The 13,445-nt window shown below is 40.8% G+C and overlaps 1 protein-coding gene across 3 annotated transcripts in view; it reads right to left on the bottom strand.

Annotated features, from left to right (window-relative positions):
* The window catches only part of LOC124272188, a 78,796-nt gene that overhangs the window by 21,039 nt on the left and 44,312 nt on the right, over window positions 1-13,445 (bottom strand). The window contains exon 1 of one of the 3 annotated variants that reach the window (XM_046707329.1): window positions 4,181-4,371. The exons of the other annotated variants lie outside the window; for them this stretch is intronic. The gene's annotated coding sequence lies outside the window, so the exon portion shown is untranslated. Of the gene's footprint in view, window positions 1-4,180; window positions 4,372-13,445 lie in introns of those variants that run through there. 3 annotated transcript variants of the gene reach the window in all.

The raw sequence follows: 13,445 nt of genomic DNA, 5'->3' as shown, positions 1-13,445 counted from the left end.
GAGGCGTGGTGAGGTTAAAATGCGCTTGGGCGTGTTCCCAGCTAACACATAACGTTTTCGCAACGTTGTGGGAGGGTTGTAGATTGGTAACGTCATGACACAACGTTAGTATTACGTCATTTTATAACGTTACGTCACAACGTTATAACAACGTTGCAAATTTACGTTGCAAATTTGAGGTTGGGCTGCATTGGGACGTGGTGAGTTAAGATGTTTAAGGGCGTGTTTAGGATGTGTTGGGGAGTTGTTGGGTTATCATACTTTGGGATGTGGAGAGGTTGGGCTGCGTTGGGGCGTGGTAAGGTTAGGGCAAGATGATGCTGAGTGGGGTTTGTTTAAGTGATACAAGGTTTGCGTGGTGGATACTACTGTATATTGGTACAGCGGCTGAGTAAGCAATGATTCAGAAGTTAACTCCCTACTCACACTAAAATGTCCGCACACCACATTTAAACACCCACTTTCCAAAACCAATTTTAAAGTCACATAAATCCTGCTTTCAAGTCCTAAAAACATTCAGACACCCAAATTACAGTAAGTCTTAGATCTGAGTATTTCGAAGACATTAAACCCTTCTAAGCAACAGTATTTCAACCATATTTCTTCAAACCTCCGCATAGAATATAGCTCCTTTGAAGATAGGAGCTCTTTAATTCCTTCAAACATGATCATATTATGTATTAACAACAGATGGCAGAATCCCTCCGTTTGATGTCCTGGTTCGTAGGAACAGATACGCTGACAAAAGCATTCGGATTTGATCGGGGGAACACTGCAGTATGTTCGGAAGTCTTAGCCGCGTTGTAACGGCAGTTCGATACGTACTTGAGGCCCCACAGTCAACACTGCGGGCGATATTGAGACGTGACGGTACAAATCATACGTTCATCAAACAGAAAGATTGAGATTAATATAGAAACGAAACCACTTTCATTTTGTTGAAATTTTGACACAGGTTATTCAAATATGAAAAGGTATTATCACATTAATGGATTTTACAAGTAATATTTCCACGTAATACTACGATTGTATTTACTTTACATCATTGTCTGCAAAATTATCAATTTTCGTCGTTTGATGTACATCCTACACATTCGGATTTGTTGATTTTGGTTTTATTCCCACTCTATGATGACGTGACTGAAGTAGAAATGTAACTTTACTGAAGTCTTCCAGTCTTTGTGCCTCTGTGTATAATGGATTTGTTATGAAGCAAGTGAGTTCAGTTTTACGCCGCTTTTAGCAATATTCTAGTAATAGCACGGCGGGGGACACAAGAAATGGGCTTCACACATTGTACCCATGTGGGGAATCGAACCCGGGTCTTCGGCGTGACGAGGGCACGCTTTGACCACTAGGCTACCCCACCGCCCCTTTTAGCTTCAGAGAGAGGACTCCTAATCATTACTTGGTGGAACATTCCACAAATTTATTGTGTCAGGAAGAAAGGATTAAGTATAAGCAGCAATCATTCATTAAATACATTGTACCTGAGAACTGTTTCTCAGATTTTAAATTTAGAAAAGAATCCTATAAACAGATCGCAAGGATAACATGCGGACAGATGATTAAACATTTTAAAGAAAATAGTTAGTTTATGACAGTACCTTCATCGGATAGCTACAGAACATCCCACAGCCAACCAACATCAGTACCGCAGAGACAAGGAGTGTGTTGGAATGAAGCCATATGACACATGGTGGAATACTGTACATCAAATACCTGCATGGGCTTGGGAAGGTACAGATTGAGCAAGACGGAAAATACTAAACAGATTACCTCTTCAATATGTGTATGTTTGAGTACACATGCTAGTCTCATTATTGTGAATTGCTTGTTGCCACTCTCAGCAATATTCCTGCTGTGTGACGGTGCTTTGTAAACAATTGAGTCCAGTGACTCATATTATGTGCATTGACCTACGCAGTTGGGACACGATGACATCTGCCAACCAAGTCAGCGAGCCTGACCACCCGTTCCCCATAGTCGCCTCTTACGACAAGCATGGGTTAGTGAAGACCAATTCTGACCCTGATCGTCACATGCCATCTATTGCATGGGAGTTTTAGCTATCAGTGACTTCACACATTATCACAGAAAGTACAAATAGAATATTTATGTCCCAGTCGGGAAATGGCTTGTTGAACACTTGCCTTGCCTTTAAATGTGTTTGTGATATGTGCCACCTGTGTGGCAGGATACGCTCACATTTTCGAGAACATCTGGTTTCATCACTATTTGATGAAGATTCTGAAACACATTTCCATGATCTTTTTCGGAATAGTAAAATGGATTTCACAGATGTGATGGAAAAGGTATATTGCTAAAAGCGGCTTAACCCCTTCAAGATAGAACTTTTTTCATATATAACTTTATCATAATTTGGGTGTGTGTTTACTTAATTTCCCTTACACTTGGTTCTCGCCATCAAAAGACGTGGACTAAGTGAAACACACTTCAAAATGATGAAGCATGCGACTTAATGGATGACAACATTTGTTCATTGCATAGAGTCAAGTTTCCGTTCAGATTCTTTCTACGGTATCAAGCTAAAGGTGCTTTCTTCCACTTTGAGCTTGATAACGGTGTATCACGGAGTATTGATAACGGTGTATTGATGACGTCGCTCAATGCAATGAACAATAAGTTGTCATTAATAAAGTTGTGTTCATTATTGACTCAACAACTTCTGGAATGTCGATCAAAGAAACAGTCCATGGATTCACTAGAATCCATCACTGTTAGATTAATGGAATTATACCAGTTTAACCCCTTGATCTAATTGAAACAAATGACTAACAGATATATCTTACTAATTCGTTTACTCCGGAACACATGACAAACCAGTCATGGTTAACCTTGTTGACTAACCACCTCGCCAAAGGTCACAAAGTTACTCATGGACTGTATACACAGTGTGTACACAAGATGCCTCTGAAACGTAATTAGAGGTCCGCAACCTAACTAGATTATCCACAAGTCAGTAAGTAGCTCCAGGCGATCCGCTGTAGACAGCACTATGTTGCAATTAACAAGTGTCAATATCAGTTGAGTCATATATGACGAGTGGTGGATATCGCCCCTTTTTGGTGTGAATAACGGCACACGTCACTCAAATAGATCGCTATCGTAGCAGTGCTATGCACACACCATCCATCAACAGTCAAACGCTGGCTCTTCCCTGATGCTAGAGGCTGATGCCTGCTGCGTCTATCGGGCGGTGGATGTCAGTATTATGTTGTACATTACATTTTAACAAGTTGTTGAAATGAAAGATTGACATGCAATATACATTGGTGAGGGAATCGTATCGTTGTACGAAAGAAGTGAATGAAGGGTATGGTAAACCATTATGTTCTTCAAATTAAAGTGTTTTTTACTTAAATAGAGATATATTTACATACTGAAAGCATTGTAGTCAACGGGTTTTAGTTTAATGCAATTTTGTTCATAAACGAAATTTGATAGATAAATGGAATTATCATTTCGAGGGCTTAATCGGTTTGAATGACACATCGGATGATGTATCTGTACAAATATATTATCAATTAAATCAATCATTCAGATAAAACATCTGGTCACCTATGTTTTGTTGGATGTTTAAACACACTCAGCAATATTCCAGCTATATGGCGGCGGTGTGTAAATAATCGAGTCACTTTCGTTTAACAATACACTTGTTCTAGACAACGAAGTGCCAGTGATTGTATACTCATGGTAACCAATCTCATCCTTATCAAATATACATATACATAGAAACATATTCCATCCCTATACCAATCCCATTCATACATCTGGGATACATGAACCCAGCACAACAGGTATTAAGTTATTGTATCATACAAAATACAAAGGAACACGTATTAAACCATCTTCAAGAGCAAACACCACCTCACTGGAAAAGCATGCAATGAAAGAGACCCGTTTCTATTCGATACTGACACATCTTGCAACAAACCAAATGGAATCAGTTGGAACTCACATCATACCCAAACAGGTACCTAGTTAACGAATTCGGATAATTACACGTTATCAAACAAACAGATAAGCATTTAAACACAATCTACATCCAGTTCAACAACGACTATATACCGCATCGAAACATATCAACAGCAGTTGGAATACCATATACAAAACGTTTCTCGAAAACGCCCTCGAGAAGCCTCGAGTGTTCTCCTACCTTGGCACGATCGAGCATACTCCCGCTCGTCTTCCGCCACCATTAGCACTGAACTCCTTCCTGAATGGCATTCCTTACACAGAGTAACGCTGGCTCGCCAAGCGAGGATTTCCATACTACGGGCTTACAATACCATCCCGTAGGTCTATGCCTACAGTCTCGCGGGTCAACTACATAAATATAACACAACCCAGCCCGTGATTCGCCGAGGGAGGAAACACCAATCGATACCACTGGCTTCCCCGGCCGTCTCTGACATCATCCCAAGCCACGAACCCCCCTCCTCAACCCCCTCCCCGATTCCCCGTCCAAATCTCAGGGATCTCCCCCAGAGGATAATGGAAGAAGCACAAGCAGACGACTTCCCGATCAATATTCCCGCCATTCCGATACACTTGGCGGAATCCCTTGCAGCAAATGGTGGCAGTTTGGTACTTGTTTCTTGTGGAATTCAGACATTGAAAAAATGAAGGAACGTCTTAAACTCGGGATGCGGGCATGATTTATGAAAATTTCTAATTGCCTTATTAAAAGACGGACATGATTCAATACAATGCCAGCGATATTGGACGTAACGTCCCAGTGCGTATTATACCGCTGGATCTGCCTTGATCGAGTAAAACGCGAATATCAGGAGATTGGGAGAAACATTAAATTTAATGATAGACATTGATATTTCTCCTGAATATAAAAGAAAATAATAAAGATCATTCGCTGTCTAGAATTGCCGGATCCACGTCAAGAAAAATGAAAGATTTGAAAAATTCAAATAATGAGACAAATGTAGATTTTACGTTCTAAATCTACCAGCTTAATGTTTCAAAAACGATTTTATCAATATCAATTTGCAGAACAGACATCTGCAGCTGATCTGCATTTTCTGAACAGATCCTGTAGTAAAAGCAGATCAATAGATCTCATTAGCATGAATTATTTATTATTGAATATTAATATAATACTCACTGGATCAGCAACAATGGCAATACTACTGCAGTGAGCGTTATGTCACAAGGCAATTAGCCTAGATATTACAGTTATTGCAGCGTCATCATATTAATCTGCATTTTCAAAATAATATTTCGCTTTGCAGCAATATATATGTTTTATTAATACGACAGTGAGCATAAGGTTTACAGTGTTTTTGATGATGATGTTTTGGTATTAGCATATGTAGACACTTAGAACATGAAATCTACATAAATATTTTATACATTAATTTGAAAGTGGTTGTGTTACAATAGATGTGACGTGGAATATTGGGACCACGTGTCCCAGCATACCCTGGAGACGTGGCCCACAATGCTGTATCTGTTGTTCAAGATTTATCAACATTGTCATGCACAGCACACTCCGCGCGGTGACGATTTAGCGTTACACCACTACCACAAGCTAATTTGCATATCACGTGATCTGACTTTTCCTTGTTTGTAAATAAACGGGTTTATTCTGGGACCAGGACAGACTGTTCTATTAGAAGCTTTATGGTGCGTTTTACATGAAGTTGTTTTGCATAATTATTCATATACGTTACTACAGCTGTAGTCGTGATGCGTATGACAATATGTTCCCCCATCAAGATGATCTTGTCGCAAGATCCGTTTACGGTAGTGCCGCGATGACAGCAAGCAGAACCGTAAACTGATGTAGTGAGTGAGTATGGTTTTAGGCCGGTTTTTGCAATATTCTAGCAATATCACGGCTGGGGACACCAGAAATGGTCTTCACACACTGTACACATGTGGGGAATCGAACCCGGGTATTCAGCGTGACGCTTTAACCATTAGGCTACCCCACCGCCCCCGTAAACTAACGTATATGCAGGAATGTCGGTAAATGGAGCTAGATTTTCACGTTTAAGGATATTATCGCAATGAAGTTTATGCATTTTATGACATATGCCTATTCAACTGGCTTTTCAAAAAGCAAAAATATGTAATTAGATAAATGGACAGGGCCGCTTGCACAAACCGATCTTAGCGCTACGTCTATCGTAAGCCGATGCTTACTTATGGGAGTTGCGATCATCTTAGCGCTAAGATAGCTTTGTGCAGATGATTTCGAAGCTCTTTAGCCTAAGATAGTCGTTCTACATTAACATTAACTTACGACTATCTAGCGCAAGAGGGTGCCCAGGGCTACAAATTCTAACCTTGGCACAGGGTGCCGTACTACAAAACAACCTTAGCCTTAAGACTGTCATAAGTCTATGTTAAGGTATATGAGTTACGGTCACCTTAGCGCTAAGATACCTTAGGTATTAGTTTGACCACAATGAACTCTGTCAAGGAGAGTGTACGTAGGGCAGATACACACGGTGTTTGGGAAATGAATAGATATAGGATCATGAGAGTCATATATTTCTAATACAGCGAAACCTCGTTAAACCGGACCCGTTTAAACCCTTAAACTGTGCCTTTCGGACAATGATAATGTCATGTCATTTTTATTGCATTCAATCCACCGAAAGTACTCATAACACACACAGAAATCGTTCTGAGTGGTTAGCGTCTGGTTCTTGTATGGTAACAAGGAAACAGTTGTGTGCTGCTTGAGTGGCGATCGTTGTCAGCCGCGAACACACTTATCAACCTACAAGCACATGGACACAAACTGGTTCAAGGGGGTCACATTTCAAAAAGGAGATATTGGGGCAAGGTGTTCCACTTAGCTAGAGGGAACGACCGCATTAGGAAACGAGTTTGTCTTAGCTACGGTTACTTGTTTAAGGAGGGACATTACTTCCTGACCCAGATTCTTTAATCCGGACATTCGTGAATCCAATCGATTTGAAACTGACCGCCTTCTGTCCGGAATCAAAGGGTTCCACTGTAATTCAGAGAATTCCGAGCTGGATGATGGTGATGTTGAGTGGTATAAGAAGGTATCAGGAACTCAAAACTATATAGCTACATCACATTCTGGTTAATTCCAACACGAAATATAGAAGTGAGGCGAACGATTTGGACATTATTACAGTCCAGTCTGACGAGTCTAAATAGGGTTTCATACAGAGAGTTGCGTTAACATCATTTAGAATGATATTCCAGTCACACGATGGCGTTCCATGATGGTGAAACCAACGTTAAAGGTGTGTTAATAAAATCCTAGCCTCTAAATGATGATACGAACCCACAACCAGTGGATCCTGACATCTAAGGGGAGAGAAAAAACTGTTTCAGAAATTTCAAAGGTACATGGTATAAATTAAATTTGTTTGACAGGCGGCTAAACAGACTTTCCAATATGGCTGCCATCGCGGCCATTTTTGAAGTTAGATCGGATTTCTTGGAGTATATCGTTAAACATCTACCAAGAGCAACCACAGCACATTTCAAACATTGTGGCGCATGTCGAAGCCTACAATGTCATAAGCTCATAATAGACTTTGGGTGAGTTGAATTACAATGCGGAAGCTCCCGTGAACCATGCTCCCATAAACCTAGCACCTAGTAAGAGATCAAACAGCAGTATATTGTTATTTCCTTCAAAGGTTTTATTATAAAACTACAAATACCAACAATTAAATTACCAGGGTGTCGATTGAAGGTACTTAAAATACACTATAAGATCCAATAAACATTAACCATATCACAATTTATCATCACATCGAGATCACACACCTATGAAGATATCCCTGTCGGTTTCTGCCGCCTGCAGCCGCTGAGAGCCGGCAACAAATGTGATCCGAGTGCTGAGCCATGCTCTCTTAAACAGCACGTCAGAAATTTTTACACAGCTTATGAATTTTTCATTTTTCGCTGTCGTGGCGAGAAATTGCTGTACAGACAGACATCGGACTTCAGAGGCAAACTGATTAGTTTTCAAAGGGAATGCCACAAGGTATCGGCCGAAAAAACAGCAACTGACAGTGTTACCCTAACACCTGCCTATCGAGAAACTAGGAAGCGTGCACTGGAAGGCTCGACGAGCCACGGGCAGGCGTACCGCCACGATCTTCTCCAGTTCCGGAGAGCGTTAGCCATGTTAAAGGTGCACGGCGGATTTGCGTTTGAGGGAGGCAGCGATCTGCGGTTTAACGACCGAATTGAGGAGAAATAAAAACGGTAATAACAACTTTCTGTGCTCCCTTGACAGACAGTACAAGACTATAAGGGCGCATTAGTCTCTTATTGCGGTTTTCCTATAAAACCTTAGACGAGGTCGTCACGAGTCCAGAGTTGCCACGTCGCATACAAACCATGAGTTCAGGATTTAAATACCAATTTTAGTGATGGTTTGTGTAGACGAACATTCTGCATAGGTTCTTTAAACGAGAGGGAGAGATTTAAACACACTTCTTATATGCAATACTTAGCAACGAGGTAAATTTCATAATTATGGCAAACTAAGCAAACGGACAGTATGATATATTATATGGTCTGAAGCATCACTGTAAATGATAACTTTGAATTTCGTATATCGAGGCGTTCGAAGATTTATGATGTGACTAGTGACTGTATTGATTCATTCCCCTTGGTGACACAACGTTCTCTATATCCTGGCATGGCTATCCTGACATTACCGTTATGTTCTGACCTGATTATACTCATGGGGATGATTTCTGAAGTGTGGATGCAGCAGCAACCTAACAGCCATTCAGAGAATAGCTAAACCTTTACACGACACGTACCAAGAGACACAACCCTGACGTTTTTCAATGTTTCTCACATACACTGAACAAGGTTATAACGAACTGAATTGAGCGCTTTCTTCAGTTCGTTACAACCGTCGTTTGATATACGCATGTCTACTAAAATATACAGCAAGTGACCTAAAAACAGTTCGTATCCATCATTTCGTTTTAACTGTGTTTGTTGTAAAAGTAGTTTATTGTAATGTTTTCATTGCAGATGCACCTTCCAACAAAGAAGCTTATCCTATTATCCTATTTAAATAACCTTTAACCACATGCGGGTCCAGGAATATCCAAAGAGGGTGGGTTGGGTGTCGAACCCCCACCCCCACCCCGCTCCGCCAGTGCACAACATCATCTTCAACATGGTGTATCGTCATTTTCAAAGGGCGGGGTTCGATCCCCTGAACTCCCCTTGCATCCTCCAATGTTTAAGGTACACTGTAGGTGAAGACTAACATTTTGACATTTAGTGCTAGAAAAACTAGTACAAGTGCTCTACAAAATGAAAAAAAATAATAATCCAAATGGAGCACAGACCAATATATTGTCAGACCACCCAATCCCGTTAGTCACCTCTTACGACAAACATGGGAAGATCAATTCTAACCCGGATCTTCACGGGTGAGTTAGCTTGGGAAGAAGTGGTGCAAGTCCCAGAGGTTTACCCCTTTGCTGAAATCCAAGAGCAAGCGGGTGGTGCTGACAAGCAAATAAACAACCAGTCCGGGATTCGAACCCAATACGCCTTAGCAACGGATTCCAAATACAGTTTGCAGACTTCACTCTGTGGGTTGACATTAACATATATTATAATAATGCGTCAATTGACTACAAAATGTTCAAATATAATATAATGTCTGCATTTAACGCAACAGGGCAAATGGAAACGGAAGAATATGTCGATATTACATGTAAATGTCAGTCATACCTCGAGTCATATCCAGACTGATTCTCCAGCAAACGTGTCAAGAGTTCGAACGTGAGCTCTAATCACAAGGATGTCTATTACAGCTGCCAATCACATCCACGTGTGTCTCACACCTCATTGTCCACAAGGAGACTAACTCCCGCCTTTCCACAGGAAGTCCGTTCAAATGAGGGAAACCACGATTTGGTTAGCTGTTAACGACATAACCCTACAAAAAACCAAAACAACTGGCTGAATGAAAGGCTAAAACTCAACTTCAAAAGTTAAAGGTTCACCATAAAAAGGTTTTCCGGCGACCAAAAATATCTGTCATGGATGCTCAAACAAATACCATCAAGGTTAAACTTTTTACAAACAGCAAACTGCTGTCCCTCAATTATCAGAATTAGAATGGTTTAAATATACATCCAACACGAGGAGAGCCAGTACCGGTGACTTCATTGTTACCAGACAATATTTAGCTCGCACGGAACGCTGGTGCAATTTAGAATTCTTGCCTCTGTTTGTTTCTAGTTCAATTCGTAAATGCCTTGTTTGAAGTTCGCGTCTCCGTGTGACATACTTGTCCATTGCACCACGTGGTGGTGTTTATTTCATCATCAGCTGTCTTTCAGTGGGACTGTCAACACCGTGCTATGAAACAATGACGATTCACCAACGACCTTCTGGATATAGACAGGAGGTTGTTGTCGAATGTTTCGCAAAACCGAAAATTGATAAAAAAAATATGAACGACATTTCATGAATGCTGGCAGTTATTCCGAGCACTTGCTAACTGGTTTACGGGGAAGGTGTTGTATATTTCACAAAGACGTTAAACCGATATTATTTTTTCAACTTGTTCGCGTAATTCGAAAACAAACAGAAACTCTTGCAACGCTTGTGTTCATTCATTCATTCATTCATTCTCTTGATAATGATAATACACTATCCCTTTGCTCATTAAGACGCCAATGCGCAAAGCCCATTTCTGGTGTCCCCCGCCGTGATATTGCTGGAATATTGCTAAACGCGGCGTAAAAATAAACTCACTCACTCACTCATTAAGACGGATTATATAAAAGGCTATCATGATAATATGTATGTATTGATTTAGGTTTTCAATACTTAATTGATTTAAATCGTTCGCAATAGTTTTATGCAATCGTTCAGCATTCTTTCATTCATCTGAGGGGCGGTGAGGTAGCCTAATGGTTAAGGCGTTCGCTCGTCACGCCGAAGACCCGGGTTCGATTCCCCACATGGGCACAATGTGTGAAGTCCAATTCTGGTGTCCCCCACCGTGATGTTGCTGGAATATTGCTAAAAGTGGCGTAAAATTAAACTCACTCACTCATTCAGCTGTTAATCTTCCACATGCGTGAAATATCAGCTCATCAGTCTGGCCAGGGACAGCGCTTACACAGAACTCGGTGATATGCCCAGATATAATTGTGAAACAGTCAGGCCACTACACACAACTGGTCGATTATATTGCAGTTAAAAAACAGTAAACCACTATATCTCAGCAAAGGACAAGGATGTTTCATTTGTTCCACAAAACAATTAATTTACCTTTCGACGTTATATTTCACGTTAACTGTTAAGATTTCCGATAAACGTTCTCCAACCAATACCATATTTTGAACACATATTTCACGTTATTCGACTCTATTGGAAGTATTAGGTAAGCTGAACTGATGAAAGCCAAGAAGCTAATGTCACCATATTAAACAATAAATAAATTAAACAAATAGGTGTTCCTGCTTATCCAGGTATCGGTCTCTCTGAGTCTGTGAAATACCTTGTTTACCCTTCTACCTAACCCCCGCCGTGATGTTGCTGGAATATTGCTAAAAGCGGCGTAAAACCAAACTCAGTCAGTCAGTTCTACCTAGCCCTTTCTGCAATGCAAAAAACCCTTAGGGAAGTCTAGATTTCCTTATTTTCTGTATCTCTGAGTTTGCTCACTGGGCACCTTCCTAATTATAATGGAGTTATTTGTTTCTATCACACTATTCAACTCTCTGGTGATAACATAACCAATCACGCAACAATAATTAACACCCTTATGAACGTAATACTCGAAGATGCTAAAGATATGCATAGACAGTATTCCCACGTCATATTAATCCCGATTACAAAGTTTAAAAAGAGAGCTTTGCGTGAGGCAGTAAAGGTTCCCCAACATAATCATCATCCAAGACAGTTTGTATATAAATTGCCTATGTCTCCCAAGATGCATCCTGGAATTGATGTAATCAGTCAGCGAAATGCACAAGGGAAATAAGCACCACTTCAACCAATACTCATACGGCCTACCCAGACTGTTGTTCATTGCTGCCAGTCTGATTGAGTGACGTCGACATTGTCAAAGCGCGCTGTCGCAATGAAATAGACTGCAATTGATTCGAAACTTATACGCGCTACATTAGGTTTTGACTTGATGCGGTTCGAGAATATATGTGCAAATTATGATCCGATATACAGCTCAGCGAAGAGCGGGTTTATGATATCAGACAGTTTGTAATATAAATCTCGTTTACGGAAATGGATGAATGTGACGGTTATGACAGAACCACGAAAATATAGACCGGGAATTTGATCTAGAGGAAACTAACTCTAAGTATACGGACTGTTATTACGCTCAATTTAGATGAATGTGGTGATTTGAAGGCCCTAAGCGACAAAGATAGAGTTGACACGCAATACAGTCCCCAGTTAACTCGTCATGAAATAAGATGGAGAAAATAAAGGGTAAATTTACGCCGAATTCGTAATGATGTCTTTTCCTGCTGTTTATAACACATGGCTTGTCTCCATTTTCAGCTTAAAACAGATTCTACTGTGCGTAAACAGAAAACTATGTTCGAAAATTATGTGAGAGAGTGGGTATGACTTTACCCCACTTTTAGCATTATTCCAGTGACATCACTTGCGGGGACACCAGATGTGGGTTTGATTGTGCCCATGCACACGGGGAATCAAACCCGGATCGTGGGCGTGTCGAGCGAACGCTTTAACCACGAGGCTAATCCACCAGAGACACCAGAAATAGGCTTCACAAATTGTACCAATGTCGGGAATCGAACCCGGGTCTTCGGCGCGGGCGAGTGTACGCTTTGGCTAGGCACCTCACCTTTGGGCTCAGGGTCTTATGGTTATACCACATCAAATGAGATTCCGAAGCTGATCTCAGTGCAGACTGAATCACGTGGCAGCTGTGACTGGGAGATTTTGTATAAACAATCCAGCAATTAAAACTGATGGTTTTTTAAAGATAATGACTTATGCTGAAAGTGACCACCGATATTTTTAACCAGGTGACATTTTGTGCGGAACTGGGGTCGGTCTGTTTAGCTTCCAGTACTTGGAAAAGGAACTGGATGAGGTTGTCATTTGGTTTGTTTTCATACCTGCTTTAAGACCAGACTATGCATACATATACATGTTTTAGCCGATGACTGGGCAGTTTATGTTTTAAAAAATATAACGTTACTGGTGGGTGGTGGAATTGGGTTTAACGTCGTGCTTGAGAATATTTCGCTCATATGACGACGTGCATGCGTGTGTATGTGTATGTGCGGCTGCTTGTACTAGCCCAGACTGAAGCTGGTTTTATAGTGCTAGCTCACTGAGATACCATGCCGCAGTGAAGCATGAATACCCCACTCAGACACATTATACTGACTCCGATCCGACCAGTCCTTGATGTACCCATT

Source organism: Haliotis rubra, unplaced genomic scaffold, assembly GCF_003918875.1.
Source record: "Haliotis rubra isolate DU_JTF1 unplaced genomic scaffold, ASM391887v1 Scf167, whole genome shotgun sequence".
NCBI lineage: Eukaryota > Metazoa > Mollusca > Gastropoda > Lepetellida > Haliotidae > Haliotis > Haliotis rubra.
This window is presented reverse-complemented; position numbering and strand designations above follow the sequence as displayed.